Source organism: Tinamus guttatus, unplaced genomic scaffold, assembly GCF_059628265.1.
Source record: "Tinamus guttatus ecotype Peru unplaced genomic scaffold, ASM5962826v1 Tinamus_guttatus_pri_ptg000634l, whole genome shotgun sequence".
Classification (NCBI taxonomy): domain Eukaryota; kingdom Metazoa; phylum Chordata; class Aves; order Tinamiformes; family Tinamidae; genus Tinamus; species Tinamus guttatus.
Window position 1 is genome coordinate 1,128,197 of NW_028289168.1, and position 24,284 is coordinate 1,152,480.

The window sequence follows — 24,284 nt, forward strand, 5'->3', positions numbered from 1 at the left end:
GACTCCCTTTCTCTTGCAGTTCCTGGAGATTAACATAAAAATGGATGATTCAGGTGTTGAAGCGATGGATTGGGAGAGCTCAATGCAGGTACTGTGCACGCAGGCAGAGGCTGCGCGGGGACGACTGGCGCTTGGCTCTGCGAGAGGAGCCGCAGGGCTGGTGGCAGAGGTGCCAGAGCCAGGAGCGGCCAAGGCCTCAGCCAGGGGACACGATGCCCCATGCGCAGAGCCAGCGCTGGCATCATGAACGTCCCCACAAGCTCTCCTGCTCTCTTCCAGAGTCCCAGCACCCACTCCTCGATCGGTTGTACTTACACGGAGGAGTCAATGGAGTGGGAGAGCTCCTTCTGCAGCCTGCAGGTATTGCCCCTGCTGCCGGTTGCATGGGGAGAGCTGGGGCTGTGGCTGGCCCCTTCCTGCTTTCCTACTTCCTGCTGCATCAAGAGTGGTCCTTGGGCTAGATCCTTCCAGCTCTTTGACCTGCCCTGCAAACCCCTCCTTCTCTCTTGCAGACTGCAAATGCACATGGGGGACAGACCCTCGGCGCTCCTGAGCCAATGGAGTGGCTCAGCTATGGCAGCAGCCAGGTACAGTCCTTGCAGCCACTGGATGCCCTATCCTTTCTCTTCCCCACGCACCATCTCCACCAAGGTCTCCTGCTCTCTTCCAGACTGTGGGGAGCAGCGGCCTGGTCGGCTGCAGCACGGAGGAGCCCATGGAGTGGGAGAGCTCCGGCTGCAGCCCCCAGGTATGGTCCCTGCTGCTGGCTGCACGGGCAGAGCTGGGGCTGTGCCCGGCCCCTTGGCGCTGCTCCGCGCTGCCTTTGGGGAGCAGCCGCGCGGGAGCCTGGCCCAGGTGTGCGGGCGCTCTGGCGGGCCGCGGCGCCGGGGCAGAGCTGCACAGGGCGCAGGAGCGCCCAAGGCCTGGGCACCTGCTGCCTCAGCCCCTCTGCCGGCCTCTGGGCTGCGCTGGCCACGCTGAGCCTCTGCCAGGGCACCAATGACGGCAGCGCTGCTGCCAAAGAGCCCGCGCAGCCGCCAAAGAGCCTCTGCTCCACGGGAGCCCCCGAGCCGCTCCTCGGCCCTGCTCACGCCTCCTTTTCCCTTGCAGGCCAAGCTCCCCTTCACCCTGGCTGCTGCCTGGAAGCACTGGGCGAACGGACGCCAGCAGTAACTTCTAATTTGGATTTTTCTGTATACACTTTTATATTAGCTTTTATTGTTGTTAATATTGTTGTTGGTTTTATTGTTGTTATTGTTGATTATATTGTTTTTATTTTTCTTGTTATTGTTTATAATATTGTTATTTTTGTTGTTGTTTAAATATATATTCCTGTATCATTCTTTTTTGTGTTGTGTTGTTTCCAAGTGAGGTCAGGCACAAAAATCATCCCCGTTGCACATGTGTGTGTAGCCCTAAGATTTCAGACCCTAGGGGCAAGTGGGGGCCAGCAAAGTTTCCCTCTAGGATTTCCCTTCACACGTGGCCCTTGGGATGCCAGAGACCATTTTCCCCCCTTTTTCTTTTTTCATTCTTTTCAATTCTTCTTTTTCTCTTTTTCTACTCTTCTTTTTTCTTTTCTTTACATTTTTTTCTTCTTTACCTTTCCTTTTTTTTTTCTTTTCCTCTTCTTTATTTTTACTATCTTTTCCTCTTTGTTTTCATTCCAATTCTTTTTATTTGTTTTATTCTGTTTTTTCCTACCTTTTTTCTTCTTTTATTTCCTCCAAGGGTTGTTCCCTGGGAGAAAACTGTGGCAGAGAAAAGTAATGTAGGACATCACTGAACCAAAGAGCATTCAATCCCACAGGCAGCAGGGAGCGCAGCTCTGCTCCACACTCAGGTGCTCCCCTTCTAAATGCCTGCACTCAAGCAGTGCCAGGAGAGGACAAGCTCATCCTCAGGAGAGCAGGCATTGCTCTCTGGAAAGGAAGGGAGCCTCCAAGGCCAGGCCTGCAAAGGAGCAATGGTTCTTTTCCAGCAATGTGTATCCATTCCAGTGCCAGGCTGTGGAATTTATTGCTCCTGTAGGGACTAAGTGTATGGTTCCTGACAAAACAGGACAAGCAAGGAAGAAGACAAGGAGGTTGTTGGCAGACGTCATGGTGTGATGGGGAGGTGCAATGCCTGGTTGGGGACACGAGGGGAGAACACTGGATATTGTCTCCCTCGACTTCGGCAAGCCCTTTGATACTGTCTCCCATCACAGCCTCCTCGGTAAGCGCAGGCAGTGTGGGTTAGATGAGGCAGTGAGGTGCATTGAGAAGGGGCTGAGCTGGGCAGAGCTCAGAGGCTTTTGAGCAACCTGAGAATAGCGCCGTGCCCAGGGCTCGGGACTGGCTGCACTCTTGTTCAGCCTGCTCAGCACTGACAGGGATGAAGGCACAGAGGGCTCCTTCCGCATGTTGGCTGGTGATGCACAAGTGGGAGGAATGGCCGCTACAGCAGAGCTCTGGGCTGCCCTCCTGAGAGCCCTGGACAGGCCGGAGAGATGGGAGCAGAGGAAGCTCCTGAAGGCAAGTGCCCATCCATGATGGGATGCGAAGCTGGGATGACAGGCTGGGTACATGAGGGGAGGACCTCACCCACACACGGCCCATCTGGAGTATTGGAGATTGCTTGGTAGGGATAGGGATAGTTGCTGGGCTCCTCCTCGGAGACACATAGAACCAATGGAGAGAGTCTAGCATATTGCTAATCCTACATTTCCACTAGCAATGATACATGACTCAGATACCTCCCCAAGGAATCAGGGATCATAGGCCTGTGAACTGACACACCAAGACTGCTTCATATTTGCTAAGGCAGCCCAGATCCATATCTCTCCTTTCTTTCATTCTTCTCTCTTTCTCCTTCTGACCCTTATACCATGTCTGCTTATCCCTTGCTACTTAGAATGTCATTCAGCTACACCACACTTCTCACACCTTGGTCACCCTGCTCTTTCCCCTCCACAAAATACTGGGCTCAGAGCTAACATCACTAGCCACTGCATGCTTAGGGAAGCCCCCAGATATTGCCCCTGCTTCCTTTCATCCCTCCTCAGCACAGGCACTATGGCTACTCACACATTTCCCCTAGCAGCATTGCCCTTCTAAAAAGCTGTCCCCAACACGCACACACATTCCACACAAAATCTCTGTCAATAACCTACTTTTCTCCTCAAGCCTAGGGTAATTCATCTCCCTTACTCAAATTCCTCCATCCACTAATACATATGGAATGAGCGAGTCCTTCTCAAGGACTGCTCAAATAAGGAACTCGATAGACTTGTGGAGGCACCCACTGACAGTGCACAACTCCACTCACTCATGATGCAAGGAGAGGAGAATCTAATGCAACTTGCCTGCAGATTCCGGAAGGATCACCTTATGAGGATCACTGTATCACAGCCATGTCTTCTTCCTCCTCGTGGTATAAATGACAGGGCCTAGCACTGATAAGCTGGGCTGGGATCAGGAATGACACCTGACCAACTCCTAGGGCTGGACTGTGAGAATCCCTCACCTCCCCTTAACCTGGGACCCTGCACTAAGATAATTCCTTGCAAAGATGAGAGACACCTGCACATTCGGGAAGAAATATGCTAGCATTTACTAGGTACAAGCAGTGAGTCCCATCTGAGAGCTTCTCCTGCATATAATATTTGCACTTTTGTGTAAATACATCAGTTTTATTCTAATTAGCAGTCTACTGGTACTCGTCATCATGACTCTTATTTGAGAACTTTCTAATTTCACCGTTTAATTACATAAACTGGTACTAGTTTTTCTGCTAAATGTCGAGTAAATAGTCATGTTGTGACTGAAGAGATACAACAAGCTGCTGTTCTGATTTCATTTTTTAATTCAACCCTGTTTGACATATTACTGAAAAGTCGGAATAATGAACTCCTTAACACCAAGGTAGCGTTAAGAAGCAGGAATCATTTATTTGTAGTGCTGGGTGCAAGGGGGATCTCTTCTCCCAGCACACACACCATAAGGTGACTTAACCAAAGCTAATATTTCTAGATTATCCACATGTGCATGAATTTTCCCGGAATGATCTTACACAATCATTCTATTTTCTGGAGCGAATTATAATATGCCCCATTCTCACATGCCTGTGCCCTCTGTCCCTTTGGTGGTCCCAGGTGTTCTTTTAAGACAGCTGGTGGTCGCTTTCACTGTCCTTTCTATGAACTCTGACGTCATTGCCCAGTTTCAGATAGTTTCTTGAAAATTCGACGCTCCTTTCTTCATCTTCAAACAGTGTTAGCTTTTTTGTCTGCATGTGCTCACAAGGTTCCAGCAACAGCAGCGGAAATTATGTCCTTGGATGCATTCTTGTCTGAGGCTTCTCATAACAGTTCCCCTCCTCGGGACTTCCAAAGGAAGATCTCTTGGAGAGTCTCACCTAGACTGGATAATGCTGGTAATACTTTTGGTTCCTTCTGCAGCACCAGTGAAAACAGCATACCATGACTGATGGACAACACAGAACTATTACACAAGTTATGATTATCAAAATTACTAAAATTAGAATGGTCCCTAGCAAAGATGACAGTCCTCCGCTGAGGGAAATTTCTCCTATTTCACTTAAAAGTTTATTTAACAAAGTTATTTCCATACCTTTCCTAAGATCCCGGCCTTATTGGGCAACTTTTTCTATCTATCTGTTTTATTTGACATTAGATCTGTAAAAACAACAGTGATGTGATTTTAATTTCAGATGCCCACAGACTCCCTGCTTTTAGCTGGTAAAAGATCTAGGGTGAGACGATTTTGAAGCATCATCCTTGTGTTTGCATGGACCTGCTTATTTACTAGCAAATATCCTTTCTCTGTGGCCTTCGCTGATGTTTCTATCTGCCAAGTAAGTTTTTCAAGTAAAAGTCTCCTCCAAAAGAGCAACATCCATGGTGAGCATAATGGCAGGGACTTCCTGTATCATCCCGAGTCCAATATACATATTTAATACAAGTAGCTTCAATTCTTAGCCGCCTCACCCTAAGAGAGATACAACATTCCTCCGGAGATCTATGCTGGGCTATACACCATACTCCTTTTATCCCCCTAAAGTATATTCCCAGATGGTAGTGATACTTATGGTCTGGTCCTTCGTTTGAATTAAGGGAAGGATTTGTCCACCCTGCATGGAAACAGTATTCCAGCTTTGATCCCTCCAGCCACCATATCTCAAAACTATTTTGGATTCCCTTAAAGTCTCAGCTTAATATAATTATGCCAGATTTACGCAGCTCACATCCTTCCATACTGCCATATCTAGTATTAGTATGTAGTTCTGCTCCATATCACATGCACGGGGTCCCTAGCTGGCTCACCATAATATCCAGGTAAGGCTTTTGCCCTTGTGTAAGAAACCCACCGCTCAATATCCTCTACCTTTACTGCGGTGTGAACTGTCACAAATATTTGAATAGGTCCTCCCTCTCCTCCTTCAGTGGCTCTGAATTCACAGCTTTTACACAGATGAAATCTCATGGTTGATAAAGATATTCCAATCACTGAGAGCCAGGTGATCTGGTCAAGACAGTGTCCCGCCAAAAATTTGCCAAAATCTTTCAGAAAGAAAGGAAAGGACGGAAAGGACTGGAAGGACGGGAGCCTCCAAGGCCAGGCCTGCAAAGGAACAATGGTTCTTATCCAGTAACGTGTATCCATTCCAATGCCAGGCTGTGGGATTTCTTGCTCCCTTACGCAGTTGGGAATGAGTGGATGGTGCCTGGCAAAGCGGGACAAACAAGGAAGTAGGCAAGGAGGTTGCTGGCAGATGAGCTGGAAGGCAGCACTGCCAGGCCCAGCGGGAGCCGCGCGGCACACGGGGAGCAGCTGAGTGCGCCCAACAGCCTGGCTCATTGTGGCCAATGACCACCTGCAGGGACCAGCCCTCACGCACACGCTCGCCCCAGTCCTGCTTCACTGCTTTAGCCCTCTCTTCTGCTTCTCCCAAAGAAGATGCCCTGTTTCTGATGCATCTCTGCATGGCTCTTGCTTCAGGAGACAGACCAAAAGGGCAGCTTCAGATCCTGAAGGAACCACAAGTGTCCTGAGCGGGTCCTGCTGTGCAGGCACCGCATGGGGCAGGGTGCACTCCAGGATGGGGAAAGGTCTCCCCAGTATGGACCCAGCAACAACCCTTGGTGTCTCAGCCCACCACAGCCCTCCTGCTTGGGCAGCCACCCCCAGCAACCTGCCCCTGCTGAGTCCTGCAAATCTCCAATGTTGGACTAGTGCTGGAAATGGCCAAAGTGAGAGACCAGTCTGTGACAAACGCCCCATGGCCCCTTCACGGTCAGTCCATGCAACCAAGAACATCCAGCTCACCAAACGTCCTTTTCCTCTCCGGACCCTCTCCAGCCCAGCCCAGCCCCTCTCCAGCTCTCCCCACCTGCCCTCCTCTCTCCCAGCCCACCCAGCAGAGCAGACCAGGCTGGGGGTGGCCCCACAGCAGTGCCCCCCGCAGGGCACTCACCCCACAGCCCCAGCCCCACTGTGGGCACAGCAGCTCCAGGGGACAGGGCTGTGTGTGTCAGGTGCCCCATCAGGCTCCAAGCTGGAACTGGCCCCATACGGACACAGAGGACAGTGACACTCTGTGCCTCTTGTTCCTGTATCCCAGAGCTTCTCCACCCCCGGCTGCCTGCAGCCCCCATGCCAGCCCCTCTCTCCAGCACAGCACAAGGCTCCCTGCCCTGGGGCTCTGCTGGCACCTCCTGCTGCCAGGGACACAGCAGCCAGCCCCTAGCTGACATGCACAGAAACATATTTCTTTTCCCCATTTATTCCTCCTTCTAAGAGCACAATTGCTCCTTTTCCCCTTCCCCAGGGATATCCCTGCTCCCTGGAAAACCCTTCCCCAGGTTAATTCCTTAGTTATGGTCTCCCTGGAAGGTCCTGGAGCCTCCCCGGTGCTCCCTGCAGGACCCCGAGATGCTGGTGCTGCTCTGCAGAGTGAGTGGGCTGTGGTGCTCTGGGGTCACAGGGTGACTCTGCAGTTGTTGTGCTCATGACTGGACACAGACCCAGCTGGACAGGCATCATTGTACCTGAGAACACCATGTCAAGGGGCTTCTATCTGTGAATGATGCTCTGAGCAACCACAGGCCATATAAAATGGCTCAGGCTGTGTTCATGTGTCCCTAGATCCAGACCATGACTTCAGGTATAAGCTATCATGGGCGGCTCTTGAAGCTCCTTTCCCTGTACCTGCAAGGTCCCCAGTGCGCTCATAGGCCACCATACGGGGGACAGTCCCAGGCAGATACTACTTGGCCATTCAACACTATCAGGAGCACTGAGCACTCACAAGTGAGAACTGAATCCAGTCCTTATTCCCTAACATATCCCCCCAGGAGCTCATTGCCTTGGGCCCATGAAAAGCCCCAGAAACGCAACAAGCATCTTTCAGGTTGAAAGTCTTGGAGCAAATTTGTGGCACCAGCTTTGGAAGAAGAGACCAATCCAAAAGATGCACTGGAAACATACCCTTTAATTCCCCCCTTTAATTACGGGAATGACAGCTCTGACACAATGATAGACACATTTAAAGAAGACCTCTGGGTCAGAAAGACATGGTTACCACCTCTGGAGAAGTGGGATGAATTCAGAAACTTGTGCACAAACCTCATTATTAAAGCAAGAATGCCGAAATCACAGGAGTTGTCTGAGAGAAATTAGATATCACTTGAGTAGAAGGATGGGATTTCAGCTTATTGCTGCTGAAATATTACCAATTGAATCATTTTTTTCAGTGCATCCCTGAGTTCCTTGTTCCTCATGCTGTAGATGAGAGGGTTCAGTGCTGGAGGCAGAACCGCATACAGAACAGCTACAACCAGATCCAGAGCTGGGGTGGAAATGGAGGGGGGCTTCAGGTAGGCAAACATTGCTGTGCTGACAACCATACAGACCACCGCCAGGTGTGGGAGGCACATGGAAAAGGCTTTGTGCCGGCCCTGCTCAGAGGGGATCCTCAGCACAGCTCTGAAGATCTGCACGTAGGACACCATACTGAAAGTGAAACACCTAAAGCCTAAAGAAACACTAACCACAAGAAGCCCAGCTTCCCTGAGGTGGGATTGTGAGCAGGAGAGCTTGACGATCTGGGGGATATCACAGAAGAACTGCTCCACCACATTGCCTTGGCACAGTGGTATGGAAAATGTGTTCCCAGTGTGCAGGAGAGCATAGAGAGAATTAGATGCCCAGGCAGCTGCGGCCATTTTGACACAAGCTCTGTTGTCCATGAGTATGCCATAGTGCAAGGGTCTGCAGATGGCAACATAGCGGTCATAGGCCATGACTGTGAGGAGAGAATACTCTGCTGACATGAAAAAGGCAAACATAAACATCTGTGCAGCACATCCTAAGTAGGAAATGGCCCTGGTGTCCCACAGAGAATTGGCCATGGATTTGGGGACAGTGGCGGAGATGCAGCCAACGTCGAGGAGGGAGAGGCTGAGGAGGAAGAAGTACATGGGGGTGTGGAGATGGTGGTCGCAGGCTACAGCTGTGATGATGAGGCCGTTACCCACAAGGGCAGCCAGGTAGATGGCCAGGAAGAGCGAGAAGTGCAAGAGCTGCAGCTCCCGCGTGCCCGCGAATGGCAGGAGGAGGAACTCGTTGAAGGAGCTGCTATTGTTTCGGAGCACTGTCCAATGAGGAAAAAGCATCAACACGTTAGAATAGGCTTCTCTGGGCAAAAGTCCTTCTCCGAGCAAAACTCCTTCTACTCCTCTTAGTAATCCCACATTGCCTCTCTCCTTCACCTTGCTCAGCTCCCTTGTCTGACCTCTGGTTTGTGCTGGCTGAGTGTGCTCTTCATCTGTGCTTGTGTCAGTCAGTCCTGCTCTTGTGCGTGGTGTAAATGGAGGTGTCCAACTGCCTCATGTATTCAGTGTGGAGACCAGGGGATGGGCACCACGAACTGAGTGAAGGGGATTTGATCCAGTGACTCAATAGTAATATTCTCTAATTACTCTTGCGCAATGGCATCACTCATGACAGCTCTTTCTAAAAGAAAAAATTGTTGGGAAGGATTCATCTCCAGCTTACCCTTTTGAACAGAAGTGCCTGAAATGGACCCTGTCCTCCAAGCATCTTAGTATCTTCACTCTTGCTTGGCACAATGCAGTGGGAGAGGGAAGTTTCTGCCTTAACTGCAGCTGACTCCCTGTCCTTAGCTCGAGGGAGTAAGAACCAGACCAGAACGAGAGGTAGAACAACACTATGAACCTTATGTCAAGGGACAGGAAGGAGTAACGGACAGAGGAGCACTGGGGAAAGTCTTCCCCTCCCCAAGCTGTGCACGCCACCTCCCAGACAGCAACATCTCCAGACAGTCCCTCTCAGTCCCCTTCTCCTGCAGGGGGAAAGGACCAGGCTGCAATAGAGACACAGCCCCTCTTCCACCAAGGAGGGTATTCACAGCTGGGACCCCATGGCCTTGAGGGGTGGGAGAGGGGACACAGGGCTTTGCTTAGAGGAAGACATCCGCGTTGCAGGGACTGACTGGGGGGGAGTGACCCAAATTCCCCCTCCCACAATGATTATGTTTCTAGTTCCCTCCCATTTGCTGATTTTATCTCCACTGCTGGAGCTTTTCCTGATGGCAGCAGTTCCTCTTGCCCATGTCTTCTCCCTGTCAGTGCCACACAACCCATCCCACCCCCTGGACACTTACTCTGCCCTACAGCAGTATCTCAGCAGCAGGGCGCTGTCCAGGGACATCTTTCTGCAGGTAGTAAGAAGAAGGTCAGACAAACCCTGGTGAGGCCAGAGAAGGTGATGCTGGTGCTGTCTGCAGTCAGGGGAGGGGGTCAGCGGTTTTCTGAGGTTCCTCACAGATCTCTCCATTTAAAGGACTAGAGTGTCAGGTTCCTGCTCTAACCTGGCATTTCCTTTCCATATACCCCCAGCTCTTCGCAAAGAGGACACAAGATATCTCCTGATCTTAGACATTACCACTGCCTTCACTGTCCTCTTGAAAAGGCTCTTTCAGAAATGAACCTCTCCTTGTGGGAGTCTCTCCTCACACTCAGAGCTTCTCCATGCAGCACCATAGGGATATCCCAGGCAGGGTGAGTGCTGACCCTCACAGGTGGCAGTCACAGCCCTGGGGACACAGCACCCTGCGGCACAGGGACACTGCTCTGAATTGCAGCCCATGCAGACCTGGGTGCACTCATTGGCTTCACACCCCTGCCCTATCCCAGGGAGAAGGCAGCCATGATGCCCGGTCCCTTTGATGGCCTGGCTGGGAATCCCTGTTCCAAAGCACCACCAGCTCCAAGCAGGAGAAGCTGGGAGAGGCAGCCCAGCTGGGGAAGGTGCTACATTCAAAAGATCCTTCCAGTAACCGCAGCAGTGTTGTCCTGCAGACAGACACTTTCCGTGTCTTGGGCTGGTCAGATTTCTCCCTGCAGTGAGTTCTCAACTGTCCTCCCATTCCCAACTGTCCCTCACCTATGAGTGACTCATCCCAGCCTGGTGCCTGCGGGCAGTGCCCTGAGTCTTGATGCTCCTTTAAGAGCTCTGCTTCTGGGCAGGGCTGTCTCTCTGCAGCCAAGTTGCCATGGGATCCCGCTGTCCCAGGAGCCAGGCTCAGCTCAGGAGCTTAGACGGAAGCTAAGACCTAGCTTAAGACAGAATGATTTCTGTGTCCTCTGCAGCCTTCGGACGTTTCTGGGGCTTCAGGGCTGCGACTGGGGAAGCAGGCTGGGTGTCTGCAGGATGCATGGACACAGCTGCAGGTATGAACCAGCATGGGACAGGCTCTGGTGGAGACAGACAAAGGCTCTGCCTGGGCTCACAGACACCAGAGGAGGTCTTCATCCTCTTGGCTATGGCTGTTGTCTCTGCCACCGAGGCCTTCCAGGAGACACTGGAGCCTCAGTGTTCCTCTTGCTGGTACCCTGAAAGGTGTCGTATCATTGTCCTGAACTGAGCACTGAACACTCCCACCCACACACCATCCCCAAGAGGACCTGGAAAACATGTGGGAGAAAGGATCTCCTTTCCCAGAAGCTCAGTGGCTGAGCTTGGACATTTTGCCTGATAAAACACCTCAAGGGTTAATGTGGCATCAGAGCCACCTGCACGTTTCCTCTGCCTACTTGTCATCAGTGATGACAATTTTCTGCTCTAATCAGCCCCTGGAGACACTTTACTGCTAACAACTATCAGTGGGACCCATTAAAACTCAACAAAATGTTATCTTGACTTTGAATTCCCCTCTCAGTAACTGAGGTTCATGGATTCGGCATGAAATATACCATGGGGCTCATTAAAATGCAAAAAGCTCTCACAAACCATGTCTCTCCCTGCAATTTTTGTCTAAGCTTGCATGATTAATTGGAGAGGTTTGGGGACTGTAGCTGAAAGGTGAAGACATCAATAACATACAAGTATTTCTGATTTTACAGGTTTTTTATTGTTATTATTAACATCCAGCTTTCAGAGTAATCAACAGCAATATTCTGGAATTGGAATCAATCCAGAATGATTCCCAATGAAGTCTGGACATCTAGGAGAACCAGTGTCCCAGACCTCAAGCACTGTATGGACACTCTTCCTCACCTCTCCCCAACCCTACTGTTTCTTTCATCAGTCACCTGGGACTTCTATCACTCTTGTTAGAAGCTTCTCTGTTCTGCTGAAATCAGCAACTGAAAGTTAGAGCTCATCTGCTGCAACACCCACCAGCTTTCCTTAGAGAACTAGCTGCAAACAAACACAGGGTTTTTCTTAATTCTGAAGAAACAGAAAGAAAGCATGGAATAATTTCATAAATAATAATTGTGCTCTTTGAGTGTAGGCTAAGCCCAGCATGTCAACAATGAGGTTCCCTTGCTACAAGGAACAGTCTTCCTGAAAGACAGAGCAAGCTTTAAACCCCTGAAGTGCAAACCAGCAGCTGGGTCCCAGAGTGAACAAAGAGTAACATGGGGAGCCACAATACTGCGGTCCTACATTGGCCAACTCGTGGCCTGTAAAGATGGTGTTAGAAATTGTCAGTTTAAACAGGACATGTGGGAATGGGAGAGCCATACAGCTCCTGGGGACCCTGGGTCATGATGTGGGCCATGCTGCTTTTGGAGATCCCAGACCTGCCTGCGTTTCTCTACAAAAGTAGGGAAAAGGCCCTGATGCAAGACCCTAGAGAAGAGACCCCTGGGTCCAGAATGGGCCTTCCTGTGCCAAAGACAGGATGCTACAGGTTGAATAGGCAACCAAAAGAAAGGAAGAAAGGCGTGATTTGCTTTTCAGTGTCTGGAATGCCACATATCTGAAAGCTTCAAGAGGGATGCAGTCTCCCTTCTTTAATATTTGCTCCAGGACTGTGCAAACACTATGGAAAGAGGATGTTGGTTGTTGGAAGCTTCAGCAGTAGGGGAGCGGGGAGATGGTCATCTCACCGACTTGTGAACAAGTCAAAATTCAGCTCCTGAGGCACGGCAGTGCCTTACAGGCTCCATACAGGAGCCTGGACAGAGGGATGCAGTGTGTGGGCCTGTCCTGAGACACCCAGGGTCAAAAGTAAGGGAAGGGCAGGGTGCCAGGGCTCAGAGCCATCCATCACCCTGAGAGGCCTGATTCTTGTGAGGAGACATCTCCCTGTCTGCAAGTGTCTGCATATCCACAAAGTGCAGAAATGGTTCTGACTGCTTTGTTTAACTACCAGTTTGTATGAGGGATCACAACGGATTAGGGTCTGGGATGGGAAGATGTAATGAGGGTCCACCTTCAACAGAAAGCCTTAAAAGGACTGAGAAGATAACTTACTCCATCAGAGTGACTCAAATCCCAAAGACTCAGGTAATCATCAAGACGATCAGAAACTGCAAGCCTGAACATCAGCTGACAGAAACCATGAAACTGTGAGAACCCCTGGGTGGCACCAGGATGCTCCAAGGAGAGAACAGGGAAACCAACAGTCCTCCCTCTACTCTCCCAGCAGGACCCTGGGGTGGCAGGCTGGGCTCTGGAGCAGAGCACTGCAGCACGCCACTACCTGCACACCTAAACAGATGGTCCTCAGCCTACACCTGTCTCTGCATCAAGGACACTCTGGGATAAGCACCACACTTCTGGCGCCATCCTTGTTTTTCCCAGCGCACAAGGCCCAGGTCCGGCCTCAGGCAAGCAGTGGCCATGCTCTGGAACTGCCTGGTGGGGAACACCAGCATCTCGCTTGGCTTTTTGAAGGGCAGGCAAATCAAGATACATGGACTCTTCCAGTCTCTTCCTGCACTCCAGAGACATCACAGCACCCCCAGCAGCCCCCGAGGGTTCCCTAGCAGCAGCTTCCCTGCAAGTTATTGCCACTGTCTCTAATCCCTCCATCACCACGTCCACCAGTCTCCTGGCCACATCTTCCGTATCGATGGCCTTGGTCCTGCACCTGGCAGAGGCTCTGGAGCAGGCAGCTTCTTTTTCCCTGTAGATCCTGGTGTTTTACATGCAGGAGCCTCCAGGCCTCCATGTGCCTGGCTGGCTGCCCTGGCAGTGCGCGGTGGTTTGGGAGGCAGATGTGGCACCTCCGCTCTTAGCCCAGCCCTGCTGGGCAGGGTCTCCCTGAGCATCACAGGAGTCGTCTTGAGAAGGGCAGCGGTCAGGCAGGCCTCACTTTGCCGGCCTCACTGCTCAGCTCTGTACCTTTGCGATGGCCTGATCAGCATCTTCAAAGCCCTGGGGGTCAGACAGCAAAGGCCGCCTGTCCTTTTGTGGGGACGAAGTTGGCATCCGCCTGCGTCGCCTCGCTGTGTGGGGCTCCTGCTTGCCCACCTGCAGGGAGAAGGAGGCACCTGATGGAGAGGGTTGTGTTGCTACAGGCAGCCCCTGAGACACAGGAAGCCCCAGCCACATGTCGAAGGGAAGCTCATGGTCGAGCACATCCCAGCTACACGTGGTCCAAAGAGGATCTCTGACTCTCCGCATAGGGCTCCCAGGATCCATATGGGCCTTGGAGCATCCCAGTCATTCTTTGTGCTCGAGAAAATCCCCACAGCCAGCAAGAAGCAGCCCCTGGACGGAGAAGGTCACACCTGCCTGGCTTGCCCCACCATGCTTGTGCTCTCCATGCAGCTCCCATCCCTGCTGCCAGCCTCCCCCTCCAGCCCCAGCACTCACCTTCCTTGTGCACTTGCTCCTGGCAGGACGCCCATTGCTGGGCTGGGAGCAGGCGTTCGCCTGCCTCTCCTTCTCCATCTCCAGGGCAATCGCTGCACCTGGGGACTTGCTGCTCTGGGGACCAACGCGAGCTGCTCCTTCTGTTGGAGCTGCTCTCCTCAGAGTGCGACCCTGAGGGTGGTGCTCTGGCCCAACACAGCCTTGGTTGCCATGGGCACTGCCCCATCACAATGGCCTTGGGGACATGATGCCACCCCCATCACAAAGCCCTGGCCGTTGCCATAGGGACTCCCACAGGTTATATCCTGGTGGTGGCCAAGGGCACCCACATCTCATCTCAGTGCCTTAGTGGTCAGCAAGGGAGGCCTTTTGGGTCCCTGTGCCATAGTTTGGCCACCCTCACCGATTTTTATTTGGGAGAGCACAGCCAGTGGGGCCACATGCGTGTTCTAGTGCTCTTTTTGTCACAGTGGACACCATGCCTCTATACCAGATCCCACTTGGGCTCTCCAGTTCTGCCAGGAAAAAAACAAACGGGAGGGAGTTCAGCACAAGGACAACAACTTGGTCAGAGGCTGGAGCATGGGGCAGGTAAGGAGACCTGGAAGAGGGTGTTTTGTTCAGCCTAGACCAGAGAAGGCCAGGAGGGATCTTCATGCTGTGCACAAATACCTTGTGGAGGGCACAGAGCAGCAGGATTTTCTTGGAAGGCCACAGCAATTGCATGGGAGGCAGCAGCGAGAAGATGGACAATGGGAAATTTGCACTGTATGAAGGATTCACAGACTTTGGTGCTGTGAAACCGAAAATCTTCATACACAACTTATAGAGCTCCTGACCCCAGAGACAGCCGCCGCTCTGCCCAGCAGGACACGAAGCTCCCCACAGGAGCAAGGGGGGAAGTTCTGTGTGGGAAGATCATCCTCTACCAGGACAGGCTCCTTCTCCTGCTGGGAGGGTGCTACAAGGCTCAGGTCTGCTCACGGGTCTAACTGTGAGCGCATTTCAGAGGGCACTTTTCAAAAGGAAAGGCAGGGCAGGCATTTCCTGAAAGAGCAGATTGACACATTCATTTACACCTGCAGCACAGCAGAAAAAACTGCTTTGGAGCCATGGGCAGGGGTCCCTGCTGCACATGACACATTCAACCAGGGCAGAGCAGAGTTGCAGAAAAGGGAGGTGAAATAAGGGAGAGAGAGGAAATATGGGTGTTTCCTTGAGAAACGGAAAGGATTTCTCTCCCCAAATCCATGGCCAATTGTGTGTGGAACAGCAGAGCTATTTCCTACTCAGGATGTGCCGCCCAGGTTTTCCTGGTAGCATTTTTGTTTTCAGCAGAGTTTTCTCTCCTCACAGTTGTGGCCTATGACCACTACAATGCCATCTGCAGATCCCTGCACTACAGGACCCTCATGGGCAGCAGAGCTTGTGTCAAAATGGCAGCAGCTGCCTGGGCCAGTGGCTTTCTCAATTCCCTCCTGCACACTGGGAACACATTTTCCCTACCCCTCTGCCAAGGCAATGTGGTGGAGCAGTTCTTCTGTGAGATCCCTCAGATGTTCAAACCCTGCTGCTCACACTCCTACCTCAGGGAAATTGGGCTCATTGGTGTTACTGTCTCTTTGGGCTTTGGGTGTTTCATTTTCATTGTTGTGCCCTACGTGCAGATCTTCACTGCTGTGCTGAGGATCCCCTCTGAGCAGGGCTGGCAGAAAACCTTTTCCATGTGTCTCCCGCACCTGGTTTCTCTCTTGACCAGCACCACAGCTTTTGCCTACCTGAAGCCCCCCTCCATCTCCTCCCCAGCTCTGGATCTGGTGCTCTCTGTTCTGTACTCAGTGGTGCCTCCAATGATCAACCCCCTCATCTATAGCATGAGGTACAAGAGTCTCAAGAATGCATTGAAGGAATTAGTACAGTCGGTGCTAGAAATAAGCTCCCCATCCTCCCTAACAAGGGGTTTCTAATGCGTTTCAGAGAGTTCTGTGCTTTGGGAATTCTCTCTGTGTTTATAATTTTTTTTTTAACAAAAGGTTTTTAATTCATGCTACTTTGCCAGAGGGGTGAACCCATTCAGTCTAATTGCCATATCTGCTGTAAATATCTCTGTCCTTGTGTCTCTGTGTCAGTCGTGGCTTCACTCAAATAAAAATGGATTTCCTCAGGACGGTGCTTAAAAGTTGGCCTCTCCTTCCAAAGCTGGAGTCCATAATGTGCTCAAGGACTTTAAGCTTCACAGGGTCTGTTGCTCTTCTGGGACTCTCCAGGGCCCCCTGGCAATGGTGTGTTAGGTAATGTGGGTTGGATTCAGTTTCCAGCTGTGGGTGCTCAGAGCTCCTGCAGGTGGTGAATGGTCAAGCCGTATCTGTTATATGACAGGGCTGGAGATGGATATGGTGCTTCCAGGAGAGCACAGGGCATCTTCAAGGGCACTGTGTTCCTGGGAGCGAATGGAGCTTCAGGAACTCAAGGGGAGCCACCCAAATGGAAAGGGCAAAAGCAATGAATGTGCAGGCTAGGGAGAGCTCTGTAGTCCCACAAGAGGCAGTGGGGACCCAGGAAGCCCAGGAAAGGGAGCCTGGAGAGTCACTGAGGTCACCTTCAGTGTCAGTGTTTGGCTGCCTGGGCAGCTCCTTCCTGCCGGCCTCGGTGCCTCTAGCCAGAGGACCAGCCGGCCCTGCCCAGCCTCCCTCCCAGCTCAGAGGCCAAGGACAGCTCTGCACCAACCCCAACGTGGTACAAGGCTGGGCCCAGCAGGGTTTGTGGGGGGACCGGGCAGTGCGGGCTGTCATGGGGACCATGTCAGAGGGACATTTCCCCAGGGCTGAGCACCCTGCCCTGGGTGCTGTCTGCACAGTGGAGCCAGGGAGCCGTGTGTGGGTGCAGGGATGGGCACACATGGAAGCCCCCGTGTTCTGCTTGGGAGAAGGGAACCTGCCAGGAGCTCTCCCACCCCTGCCCCACCAGCACCAGTGATGACCAGCCCTGCTGCTGCACCCACACTTTCTTGGTGCTGAACTCAAGCACATCCCCAGGCTGCTCCCTACAGCTGGTGCAGGGACACCAATGGGGTCAGGCCATTCCTGCTCCTCACAAGCCGCTTGTCCAAGGCAATGCTGGAAGAACAGGCTGGCACCGTCCTCTTGGCACTGCCCTGCCTGTGGCTGTGACAAGTGAGCAGTCTCATCCAGAGAATGGTTCCTGGGACAGGCATTTGGGAACAAGCAGCTGGCAGTGTTGATGGGAGCCCATCCAGGACAAGTCCTCTGGGTGGACAAGGAGGCCTCAGGCTCCCTCAGCCTGTTGGGGAGGAGTTGTCCGCTGGGAGGAGTGCGGGGAGGAAGGACGTGAGTCCTCCTGTGGTTCGCGAGGTGAAGGTGCTGACATGTGGCGGAGACCAGGGCACTGCTGCCTCCTTGGCCCTCTCCCAGCTCCTGGGAGCTCATTGCAGGAGCCAGCCAGTTCCCAAGAACAACTATTCCCACAACTTTGCAGCCAGTGCTGGGAGGCTATGTGCACGTGGGGTGCCCTTTGAGCCACACACTTGTTCACATTGCTTAAAGGGGACTGTACCCACCTCCTCACCCTGCCTGGGTGCTTGGTCACTCTCATTGTGGTCTCACCCTTGTCACCTACAAACTTGAACTCAGGCCCTAGCCCTCATGTTCGAAGAGCTCCACACATCTGAGCTGCCCCTTCACACTAAGGGCAGCCCCCTGGCTTATCTTGCTCCGCTTACTCCTGAAGATCTCCTACCCTACTACTGTATGAGATGTAGAATCATGTGTGAGATTCCACCATACCTCAGCAATATTTCTCAGTTGGATGGGTGCCTCCATCTGCTCCTCTCTCTGCTCCAGGCTTTATGCACTTGTGCATGTTTTCATTGAAGAGCTTCAGCTGTGGCACAGAGAACAGGTTGTTGGTGGTAAAACTTGTTTAACCAAGGGCCAAGGACACAGCATTTCTGGTGCCTGCCCTTCAGAGCACGGGTATGCTGCCATGGAGAGCAGGTGGCAATGAGATGGTGAGAGGAGATTCCCACTAAGGGAGCAAAGCCTGCAGAGCCCAGGGCCAGGGGGAAACAGAGCTGTGTTGCTAAGCCCTGAAATGAGAGGGTTTTGCTGCCTGAGCTCCCTCTGCAGCACCTTGGCGCCTGGGACAGAGCTGAATTGATCTCCCTGAAGGACAATGCACCAGTGAAGAAGATCCTGGCTTGGACTGCCATCCAGAGACCCTGTGAACATCACTAACACTGTCCTTGCTCCTGTCATCCAATGGTGGAAAAAGGTCTCTTCTCTAGTAGCCTCTCCCTTAAAATCTTGTAGCTCTCCCTCTCCGGAAACTCTTCACACCCTTACATGAGGGAAATGGGCTAATGATGACCTCCATGTGGTAAATCACAGCCAGGCCAGGTCCAGGGGCTTCTTCAGTGGCACCTTGTCCTTCCTGAAGAGGGATTCACCTCTGTCACAGGCCCAAGTTGCCGTTAATCATCCCTAGGAGGCAAATCCTTCTCCTGTTTCTCCCTGGCCTTGGTCATTCCAGAGTTTGCTCTCTTTGTGGGAACCTCCTTTCAGCATAACCCTGACAACTGCTCTCTACACGAGCGAGTCGCTGTTGTCAAGTGGGGCCATTGCACACACGGTGTCCTTGGCTCTTGGTAACAGGTTTCTCCATTGCAGATCTCTTCTTTGTGCCACAGCTGAGGCTCTCCAAACCCAGTGTCGCACACAAGTGCATGCAGGCTGGGGCACAGAGGAGGGCAGATGGAGAGGCACAAGGTGTCACTGCACTGAAACACGGTTGGAATAATGGAGATGCTCTGAGACCACTCACATGACTAGAGGGTTGTGATGGCAGAGGACAAGCTCTGCAGGAAGAAAGGTTAGGGGGAAAGAGCAGGATGGGGTGGATGTCCTTGATGTGAAGGGACAACTCAGATGGAAGGAGCTCTTGCATGGGATGGATCAAGGTCTGGGTGAGAGCTTGCATAGGCTCCCTCCCCTTGGGGGAATCCTGCAATCTGAAGGGTGGTGGAGCTTAGGAAAGCCAGCAGGTGTTTAAGGAGCACAGCCACCCAGCACAAGGATGGTCCATCCTGATGCTCATTAAAACTTGAAGAGATCAGCTTGGCTACACAGGATAGCATTGCATACTTTGTAGTGATGGTGTCCCGACAAAAACCAGGTCCTGCCCTTGGGACAGACCAACCCTTGAAGTGATATGGACTGGGCAGTGTCCGGCTGGGCAGCAGCTCTTTGGAGAAGGACCTTTGTGGGCAGCAAGCTGCGTGTGAGCCAGCAACATGCTCTGGAGGCCACAGTGTCCTGGACTGCATGAACAGGAGTCCCTACTCTGTACTCGTTAGAGTGCCTCTAGCTACTGCATCCAGTTGGGACTCTCTGTAGAAGAACTCTGCTCATCACATGAAGTGAGTTCAGTATCAGGCCCCCAAGATGTTTGGGGGCTCGAGTATCACTTGCCCCACTGTGAGGAGAGGGTTGTGAGGAGAGGGTTTGGGCTTGTTCAGTGCAAAGAAGTTAAGGTTTCTGCTGAATATTCCTTTTTTGTTCTTTTCCTCTGGATCAGCACCTGACATTACCAGAGCGAGACCCTTCTACTGGGGTGAGGTTGCTTTTTCAGGCCTGGGCAGCACATGGCCTGCATGCAGAAGCTGAAGGCCATGAGCTTCTCTAGCTTGCTCAAGTGCCACAGCTAATGGGAACAGAGCAGGAGCCTGTGACTGCCTGCAGGGTGGTTTCAGGGATGCTGGAAGTTGTTCTGGTAGTGGGAAAGAAACTGAGAAGGGGAAAGAGCCACAAACTGCCGCTTGAGGTACAGACTTGACTTGAAGAAAAGAGAAATGTCACTTAAGAGCAGTGCTGTGGTGCATCATGTCACCTGGAGGGGACCTGAGAGCAAACCATGCCATTGTGTTTCAAAGAACAGTCACTAAGGACAGAGAGACATGAGGAAAGATGGAGAGATGCTGGGGTGAGAACAAGGTGGGGAAGCAGATTGATGTCTACAGGCTGCAGGGAAACAGGCACAGGCATGGGAAAGAGAGCCCAAGGGAGAGACAGCTGAGGGTGGTGCCAAAACCTTCTCAAGAACTAGGTCTATGTCCTCTTGGCCATGGCTGGTGTCTCTGCCATTGAGGTCTAGAAGAAGAAACTTCTTCCGCCTGGCAACAGGGCCTCCTTGCCTGCTTTCCCCCAGGACACAAGAGGTCCTGCATCAGTGTCCTGCCCTAGGCCTTGAACACCCCCACCTACACACTGCTCCAACCAAAAGCCTTGGGCAAAGCATGATGGAAAGGATCCCCCTCTTTAGGGCCTGGGCCTCTCTTTGGTCAATCTGCTTGAATACACACATATGAAGTGTTGAGATGGCATCAGAGGCACCTACACTCTTCCTTTGCCTACCTGCAGTGATGGCTTCCAACTCTCTGCTCTAATCAGCCCCTGGGGAGGTTTTGCTTGGTAATGAACCACAGTGGGACCCATTAACCCTCCAAGAAACTTGGGAATGTGCTTCTGACTTGAACTTCTGGAGAAGTTTCTTCAGTCTCCTCTCAGCATCAGAGGTTTATGGGATCAGCACCAACTACTCCCAAGGGGTCAGTCAAATGCAAAACCCCGCAGGAGCCATGATTCTTGCCGTAATTTTCTTCAATTTTCAAATCTTCTATAGCTAATTGGAAAGGAGTGTTGTAACATTAGACTGATTACAATGAGCACCTGGAAAAGAAAGTGGTTTTTTTTTTTTTTTTTTGAGCTTTCTTAATTTTTTCCATTTTCTGAATCAGGCATGCACTTTCTCCACTTCCTAGAGTGTCTCCTAATGAAGTCTGGCCATGTGTGAAAAGCAGTGTTTTTGAGAGGAGACCTGTATGAAGAACCTTCTTGTTCAGCTCCCCAGCCCTGCCACTTCCCTCATCAGCCACTGGGGACTTGGATCACTCTGGCTAAAATCAAACTGTTTTTCTCACTCCAGTAGCTGAATGTTACAGCTCATGTGCACCAATTCCCACCTGAACTAGCTGCAAACATGTAAAAGTATTAAGTATGATAAAACAAAATAACCTGAATCCTATGTCAATAAGAAACAAAATCCAAACCTCAACTGTAGGTTGAATCCCGAGTCGCCTCTAAGGAGTTCCACAGCCTACAAGGAATAACCTTCCTTGAACCTCTTTTCACAAACAGTTAGTAAAGGCTGGATAGACACACAGTGAATGAGCTGGTTAAGAGACAACAAGAGTCTCCTGAAAGACTCCCTGAAGCTCAAAGCAGCAAGTGAAGAGTTGAGAGGTGTCTGAACGATAAAGAGCAAGGGGAGAAGGAATACTCAAACCATGAAAAGTGCAGATGTGCACTTTCAAAGTGATAAGTGTCAGACCCCATCCATGCAGTTGCCTCTGTCAAATGCGGTTGTCTGGAATTCCCTTTGTAGTCGATGGAGGGGAATAAGTGGTCTTAACAGACACTTGATTTCGGCACCACAGGGGAACACAACCGCTCCAGGGAATCTCCAACAGCAGCATCCTCTCTATGTGGTCAAATTGAATCCAACCCCTTCAGCAGATTTTAGTCATAAGTCAGAACGTTCTCATAGAATAACAAAAATTAACCCTTCCAAAACTTCTGGCCATTTTTAACATTATGAAATACATTTTCATTCTTCTTTTTTGGCAGCACCATGTTGGTGCACAACACTGCCCATGGCAATGAAGTAAGGCAGGAAGTAGATTCCTAGACAAAGTTCTCAGGATCATCTCTGTTAAGGGCACCTCTGCTCTTTGCTGGACTATCATCTCTCTCTTAAGCAGCACAGTGCATGAAACCCTGCTGAGGAAGTGAAGAACAGCGAACCTGCTTTGGTGCCTCCAGGAGGAAGACTGTCTTCTGCCACAGACTGTCCTCTATCCCACTTCTACCCAAAGAGCAGCCCACAGCAGTCATCATGGAGCTGAGGCTCACCCTCATCTCAGCCTGTGCTCAGACTTTGTGCTCTTTCATCCCACAGGCCTTTGATCCTGTCTTACCAAATGCCAAACCCCCAAACCAAGCCCCAACCCCAGGCGATCCCACAGGTCTGCCCAGGGCACACACTTGCCAGGGCAGGGAGAGAGAAGTGACCTCTCCAGTTGCCCCTTTCAGACATTTCTCAGGCTTCACCTTGTTGGTGAAGGTTGACTGAAGCCAAGCAGGGCTGCACTTGCTAGAACCCCAGTCCCATTCAGCCATGAGCCCACATTTTCCTTCTTCACTCTTTTACTCTCACTGAAACAGGAGCAGGGAGATTTGGCTTTCCCCAAACCATCCTTACTTTGCTGGACAATATTTCTGACTTCCTCCTTTGCAGCCTCTCCCTTCTTCCCCTTTCCACATGCTGCCTTACTGACATGAAGGCCACATGCCAGTTCCCTGTTTAGTCAAGCTGGGCTCCAGAGCTGTTTCCTAATTTTACCAACTGTTTGTATGGAGCATTCTTCTCCTTGACAGATGCTTACTAAACGGCTGCCTTTCCTGAGGTCCTCCACCCTTCAGAGCTGCTTGGAGCTGCTCTCCTCAGAGTCGGGAACCTGGGGCCTTGGCCCCCAACAAGGACATTGTCACCACGGGGATCGCCTGCTCACAATGGCCTTATGGGCAGGCTACCACTGCCATCACAAAGCCCTGATGGTTTCCATGGGGACCCTATCATCATGCCCTGCTTCACACCATGGCAGACCCCATCATGATGCCTTTGTGGGGACTATGGAGGTCCCATCATGATTCCTTGGTGGAGACCTTGGAGAAAGACGCCATCACAATGTCTTGGTGAAAACCATGGGGATCCTATCATGATGTCTTTCTAGAGATCCATTGTAGAGATCTACACAAGGCCACCTCTGTTGCTCTGCTCACTAATCCTCATCCCTACAATTCTGACAGGCTCTCTGTCCGTTCCTATGCAGAGCTCCCTGCATCCCCCTGCTCTCTGCAGGGGTTCCTTTGTCCACATCACTTGCACCTTTCCCTGCCATCCCATGCCATCAATTCCTCACTCTTGCTGGAGTCTTCTCCCCTGAGTCACTCCCAGTTTAAAGCTGTCCTCACCGTCTTGGCCACCTGGTTGGTGACCATCAGGCCAGCAGATGGGAAGAGCCTCCATCCAAAGGATATGTGACAACCTGCCCTGCAATCTTGTTGCCCTGCTGTGGGCTCAGCTCCAGGTCCTCCTCCAACTCCTACTGAAAAAAAAAAAGAAAAAGAAGAGAAAAAAAGCGAGGGAGAGCAGGAAAGACCCTTGCTATTTGTCCTCTCCAATTTCATCTTCTAATAAGCTGGTATGAGGGTACATGAAAGCAATATGAATTATAGTATATGAAATGCAGAATTAAATCATGAATAATTAGGACACGTTCTCCTTCTTGCATCAGTGCATGCCCAGATGTGCAGGGATGCTGGAAGGCATAATCTGTGCATCACTGCTCTGTTCCAGAGCAAAGGTCACCACAACAGCACTGGCTGAAGACTCCAAAGTCCATGGACAGAGCAGCAGGTTATGAGGAAGTGCCAAAAGTGCCTTTGCCCACTCTGCCTTTTGACAGCACCAGCAGCACCTTTACTGGCTCCATCAGGCCACCAGGCAGGGGAAGGGGGATATCCAGGAAGTGCCAGGCACCCAAAGGCCATGGCAGTGTCGTAGGGACCATGGGTGTGTGTGTGTGCACGTGCTGTAGGTGGGCACAAGGACCATTTGTGACTGTCACACCTGCCTAGCCTGAGGGATGGGGCGGGATGGCAGATTTCTTGAAGCAATCTCTAGGAAAGCGAAGGTGTTGCTGATGAAGTTCCTAGGCCTTGGTAGCCAGTGCTCCATCCACTCTGAGGCCCTCATTAGCTCCGTCCTTGTTCATATCATCTGGCAGGGGGAGCAGAAATTCAGGAGAGGAGAGCTAGAAGGGTTTGAGAGGGCAGAGACTGGAGCAGAGACATGGCGGGGTGGGGATACCTCCCATTTATGCAGCACCCTGGATGTAGACAGGATGGGCTTTCCCTACAGCCAGTGCTGGAATGTCTTTGTTTGGGTACAGCATGGAAACGCAGGATGCCCTGGAGCCCTTGCCAAGGGACATGATTTTCCTGCAGGTGCCCT